This window comes from Bufo bufo, chromosome 3 (assembly GCF_905171765.1).
Source record: "Bufo bufo chromosome 3, aBufBuf1.1, whole genome shotgun sequence".
Lineage (NCBI taxonomy): Eukaryota > Metazoa > Chordata > Amphibia > Anura > Bufonidae > Bufo > Bufo bufo.
The window spans coordinates 15,777,517-15,784,293 of NC_053391.1; the positions used below are offsets into that span (position 1 = coordinate 15,777,517).

The 6,777-nt window shown below is 46.3% G+C and overlaps 1 long non-coding RNA gene across 1 annotated transcript; it reads left to right on the plus strand.

The window, feature by feature from the left end:
- Nucleotides 1-342: 342 nt before the first annotated feature.
- LOC120993175 lies at nucleotides 343-6,378 on the plus strand. The gene is made up of 3 exons (XR_005777151.1): nucleotides 343-354; nucleotides 1,861-1,867; nucleotides 6,245-6,378. It is a non-coding gene; the product is annotated as an uncharacterized LOC120993175 (long non-coding RNA).
- Nucleotides 6,379-6,777: the final 399 nt, after the last annotated feature.

Consider the following 6,777-nt stretch of genomic DNA (forward strand, 5'->3'; position numbering starts at 1 on the left):
CAGTATGGTTTTACCGCCTTGACCCTTACGCACAGAGATTGTTCCAGATTCTCTGAATCTTCGGATGATGTTATGCACAGTTGATGATGATAGATGCAAAGTCTTTGCAATTTTTCGCTGGGTAACACCTTTCTGATATTGCTCCACTATCTTTCTGCGCAACATTGTGGGAATTGGTGATCCTCTACCCATCTTGGCTTCTGAGAGACACTGCCACTCTGAGAAGCTCTTTTTATACCCAATCATGTTGCCAATTGACCTAATTAGTGTTAATTGGTCTTCCAGCTCTTCGTTATGCTCAAATTTACTTTTTCCAGCCTCTTATTGCTACTTGTCCCAACTTTTTGAGGATTTGTTGACACCGTGAAAATTGGAATCAACGTATTTTTCCTTTAAAATGAAACATTTACTCGGATTAAACGTTTGATCTGTCATCTACGTTCTATTACAAATAAAATATTGACATTTGCCATCTCCACATCATTGCATTCAGTTTTTATTCACAATTTGTTTAGTGTCCCAACTTTTTTGGAATCCGGTTTGTAGGATATTAACACATTCACATCTTAACATCATATAGCAGGGTGACAGAGTTTTAGTGACATACTCTGGGATGTTACAGATACAAGATGAGATACGGCCACCAGCCTGAATACAGGATGAAATACGGCCTTTAGCATATATACAAGATGAGATAGGCCTCTTGCCTGGATACGAGATGAGATACGGCCTCTAGCCCGGATACGAGATGAGATACGACATCTAGCCTGGATACAAGATGAGATTCGGCCTCTAGCCTGGATACCAGATGAGATACAGCCTCTAGCCTGGATACAAGATGAGATATGGCCTCTAGCCTGGATACAAGATGAGATACAGCCTCTCGCCTGAATAGTAACATAGTTTATAAGGCTGAAAAAAGACCTCTGTTCATCCAGTTCAGCCTGTAATACAAGATGAGATACGGCCACTAGCCTGGATACAGGATGAAATACGGCCTCTAGCGTGGATACAAGATGAGATAGGCCTCTTGCCTGGATATGAGATGAAATATGGCCTCTAGCCTGGATACGAAATGAGATACGACCTCTATCCCGGATACAAGATGAGATACAACATCTAGCCTGGATACAAGATGAGATACGGCCTCTAGCCTAGATACAAGATGAGATACGGCCTCTAGCCTGGATACAAGATAAGATACGGCCTCTAGCCTGGATACAATATGAGATACAGCCTCTAGCCTGGATACAAGATGAGATACGGCCTCAAACCTGGATACAAGATGAGATACGGCCTCTAACCTGGATACAAGATGAGATACGGCTTCTAGCCTGGATGCAAGATGAGATGCGGCCTCTAGCCTGGATACAAGATCAGATGCGGCTGGGCATGGAGGCATACCAGTTCTGTATGGTATCCTGCAGCACGTTTGCCCACAGATGTTACAGCTGGGCCTGTAGATCCTGCACACTCAGATTGGTGAAGCTGACGTCCCAGCTGGTCCTATAAATGCTCTATTGGAGATAAATCTGGTGACCGGGCAGCCAAGGAAATGTAATCTGGAGGAGACATTCCAAGGAAACTTGCTGTGTGGGGGCGAGCATGTAAGCCGGGTACCGGGGTGGTCTCGCCAGGATACAGCGAAGTCACGAACAATTATGTGGGTGTATGATACGGGCTGGCCTGCGGTGCAGCACAAAAGTTCACAATCTTATAATAAACTACAATATTTCCCCTCCCGTAACTGGCCCTATGGCACGTGCCTGCGCATTACTCCTGCGCAAAACGCTGAGCTGGATTGAGCCGGTGAGACGTCCATCAGCTCTCAACTCTGCAATGTCTCTTTTTATTATAGAGTCCTTTTGTGAACAGCAGAAACATCTTTTGGCCTGACACACGAAAACAGAGACTCTAATTAGCTAACTACAGGCCTGGTCTAGTCTCTAGGCGCCAATATTGCAATGAGGTGCGTGCACAATCTTTCCGACCCGAGTCTGTTCTGTCTCCGCTGATGGCTCCGAACCGAACAAGCAGTCTATTCGACAAACATGTGGTACCGCAGAGCAGGTAGTTTGTTCCTCGGCTCTCATCAGCACTCCTGACAGAAGTCCTCTGTCCTCTGGGCAGAATCTGGGTCCTGAACAGAGATCAGCTTAACTTGACTGTAGCTGTGGTCGTAAAATGTTGATCCCACGCTTGGATGTGAATGGATTCACTCCTCTCTGTGTCCTTCCAATTTGGCGACTTCCTCTTTCTCCTTCAGCCTGGCAACCCCACCTCTCATGAATATGGAAATATGTAAATGCAGTCAGTCAGCTGTGCCTAGGAAACGGCGGCATCTAGTGGCCAAACAGCAGAACGTCAGTCCAGAACATTTAATTTAATCCACACAAACAGTGACATACCCCCAACAGCTCGGTCAGAACGGACTAGACGGCAGAGAATAAATCAAAATGACCATCCTACTTCTCTCAGTCCAATAATACACCGCTCTCAATGTCTTCCAGTGTGTCGCAGAGGCATGTCTAGCAGTCATCGATCTCTTACCAAGAGGTACACTGCCCAAAAGTAGCCTCTGAGAGCCCTTTTATAGTACAGAGGCATTATTACACTGTCTTCTGACAAGACCCATTGTCTGATCAGACCAACCTGTAATCATTTATATATCTGCATCTGCCTGAGACATAAACGCAGGCCGAGCTTTGCAGCAATCCCACATTTCTATCAGGGTGCGGTATTATTTTTTGTCAAAGAGTTTATATGAACTTTTGTAGAGTTGCCACTATTGTATGGAGACCCTTATGTGGTTGGTACTGTTGTATATGTAAGCTTCTTTATAGCTGTCATGGTTGCATGTACAGAACACTTATCCGGTTGACACTATTGCAGAAGCCACGTAATGTGGCTGGTTTTACCGTATAGACACTGCTACGAGGCGGACACTACTATATAGGCACTGTAGTTCGGTCTGTTATATGTACCTATTTGTAGCACCATACAACATGTAAAGTGACACCACTGTATTCTTCTAGTCGGTGACCACATCACAGGAGTCTGATGAATGTTTCTGCCTTCAGCTTCATTCAAAAAAACATTTCCTTTGAGGTTTTGATCAGAGAAAGCTCTAAATAAGTAAATTCCAAAAGTCAAAATCTTCATATCGAGTAATGTGCAGAAAAAATCACCAAAGGGCAGATGTCAGACCATCGGAAGTTTGTGGACTAGTCCTCTCCAGCGCCTCCAAGTGGAGCCTAACACACTTACAGATGAGAGAAAGAAGTTGTCTTGGATCTGCTACAATGTATAAAGTACAATATACTGTGACAATAAACACAGGAATGTGTACAGGGCACCCACCTGGCACCATAAATGGGGCACACTGTGCCTGTTGTTCTGGGCACTTGAGCTGATTGATCTTATATTACTGTAGTGCACTGCATACTGTGTCACTGAGTTCACTGTGAGTTCCTGACTCCACCTAGTGGTGACTGCAGCTAGACAGAATTTTAGGAATTTTATTCCAAGACACGGAGGCTTCATATTGCATAACTTCCTTTACTGACAACCACAGCAGCAAAGAAAAAAAAAAATGAAGATATTAACATATTGCCATAGCAACTGTCCCTCCCCACACAGTAGACCCTATATAATGTCCATGTGTCTTCATAACTTCCTCTTTCTTTGCTGCTGCCACAAGCTAAGTATACTCTAATCTTGCAGCATCTACTAGAAGTATTGTAGTTCATTTTGTGTTTGTTCTTTTATTATTATTATTCAGGTTATCGCAGGGGTACACTTATTTATATTAAGGTATATCTATTCAGGTTTGCTTCCCCAGGTTTTACCTGCCATTTTCATTGTTCGTTCCCTGTGCCTCCTGCTCCTGTCTCCCTTCTGGGAGCGGGATCGGGGGTTGCATGGGTTAATTTCTTATCTCCCTCTACCCTGCGCTATCTACCTCCTCCCTCTTTCGTACGCGGATACGATCTCGCTGGATCCCGAGACTCGGGACGAGTTACGCTGGTGGATCTCGAACCTTCAGGCATGGAATGGGAAGGCGATTTGCGGTCCTCGTCCGGATTTCACCATCGACTCCGACGCCAGCCTTCTCGGGTGGGGGCCCACTGCGACGGAGTTTCCACTGGAGGTCCCTGGTCTCAGGAGGAAGCTTCACTCCATATCAACGCCCTGGAGCTCCTGGCCGGATCTTTTGCCATCCGCAGTTTTGCCAAGCACAGTGCCAGCGCCTGCATTCGCCTACGCATGGACAACGTGTCGGCTGTCCGATATGTCAACTCCATGGGAGGTACCCATTCGAGCATGTTATCTCACTTGGCCAAGGAGTTCTGGTCCTTCTGTCTCAATCAACAGGTGACGGTGGTGGCGGAGTATCTCCCTGGTCTGCAGAACATCCAAGCGGACTGGAACTCTCGGTATCTCAGGGATGGCAGCGACTGAAAGTTAGATGGTCGGGTGTTCTCTCACATCTCCTCCCTCTGGGGTCCGTTCTGTATCGACCTGTTTGCGTCTCGGCTGAATACTTAGTTGCCGCGTTTCTTCAGTTGGCGCCCGGATCCAGACGCAGAGGCTGTGGACGCGTTCCTGCAGGATTGGCACGGACCTCTACTCTACGCATTTCCACCGTTTGCGATGATCCCACGGGTCCTGACCCAGGTGCGCTGGCAACATGCGGAGTTAGTGTTGATTGTGCCGTTCTGGACCTCTCAGTCATGGTTCCCTCACCTGCTGGACCTTCTCATCTTACCACCGTTGTTCCTTCCGGACCTGCCAGAGCTTCTCTTAGACTCCGGAGGCGCACAACACCCGCTATTGCTGGAGGGATCTCTCCGTCTGCTGGCTTGCAGAATATCAGGCGTTTCGGACAGGGCGAGGAACTTTCGGACGCTGCTAGAAGACTCTTGGAACAGTCGTGGGCTCCTGGCACCAGAAGGGCCTATAGAGCGGCCTGGGGATCATGGACTAGTTGGTGCGTCGCACGGAGTTTGGATCCCCGCTCAGCTCCCGTTTCAGACGTTCTAGAGTTTTTAACTTCTTTATTCGAGGAAGGTAAGGCGTACCGCACCATCAACCTTTTTCGCTTCGCAATTTCTTCTTTCCATCTGGGTTTTGAGGGTCGGCCTGCCGGACAACATCCTCTAGTTTGTCGCCTTCTCAAGGGTTCACGTTTGTCGCGGCCTCCTCGGCCACGTTTTTCTTCCACCTGGGATGTTTCCTTGGTTTTGGATTTTTTCACGGCTTGGCCGTCTAACTCTCTGCTTTCTCTTCGCCAGCTCTCTGCCAAGTTGGTTACCCTCTTTTGCCTTGTATCTTGCAAGAGGGTTTCTGATGTCAGGGCATTGGATGTCGATGCCAGGTCTCTTTCCCCGGATGGGGTAACTTTCAATATTTCTCGCCGTACCAAAACCCACATTCGTTCTGTATCTTATCCCAGTTTTCCGTCCATTCCTAACCTTTGTCCGGTTGCTTGTCTCCAAGAGTACGAAGCTCGTACCTCTGGGCATAGGTCGCCTGAAAGTTTTCAATTATTTCTCTCCTATCGGCGTCCTTTTGCTCCGGTGGCTACTCCCACACTGGCTCGTTGGGTCAAGTGGTGTATGTCTTTGGCAGGGGTAAATACCTCGGTATTCACCGCTCATTCCACTAGGAGCGCTGCTTCCACCTCTATGTTGGTGTCGGGAGCTCGTTTGGAGGACATTATGAAGATCGCCGACTGGCCTCGAGTTTCGACTTTTAAGGAATTTTACTTTCGCCCTGCTCCTCATGTTTTTTCTTCCGTGGTTGTGCAGCTTTGAACTTGCAATATGAAGCCTCCGTGTCTTGGAATAAAATTATGGGATTTTACTAGTATATGACGTAAAGTCATGATTTTATGAAAGACACGGAGGCGAGTATTGCCCTCCCTTTGTATTTTCCCTCCCTTGGATTATTGCTCATTGCTTATTTGGGTTGTACTGTGTCATTTTGAATGATTCATGTTGATGTCATTTGATTGATTTACAGGTGGCGGATTTTAATTTGGATGGAACATTTCCTTTCATGCAATTTTTATTCTCTTGCAGGTTGAATAGAATGATGATGTACATCCAGGTGTTCCTATGGGGTGTCTTCTGCCCGTTCCAGTTCGGCAGTTCCGTTTGCAGGAGGCTCCTTTGTTGACCTTCGGTTCCAAGGAAGGATGTAGTTGTGGTCTCTCCAGTTTTCCGAATCTGCGGATTCGCAGTTTTCCTGAGGTCTCCGTGTGAGGGTTCCAGGAGTCGTTCTGATAGAGGTGGCATTCGCCAAGAAAGAGGAAGTTATGAAGACACATGGACATTATATAGGGTCTACTGTGTGGGGAGGGACAGTTGCTATGGCAATATGTTAATATCTTCATTTTTTTTTTTCTTTGCTGCTGTGGTTGTCAGTAAAGGAAGTTATGCAATACTCGCCTCCGTGTCTTTCATAAAATCATGACTTTACGTCATATACTAGTAAAATCCCATAATTTCACCATATACATTTTCTTTTTAATTTGGCATTCCATCGTCCCGTGCATTGCAGCATAGCTTTGCTACCTGGGAGAAACTTACAGAACTGTGCTTGCTATTTTATGAATGGAATGCCAGACCAGTAAAGACTGACACATATAGAAACTAAGCAGTAGGTAGCAAAGGAAAGGTGTCAGTGAATAACAACATGCAGATTTATTATTATTAGACTCGGGAAAAATTGTAGATTGATGAGGTGAGTGAAAGCTTTATTATCTTTTTGAAG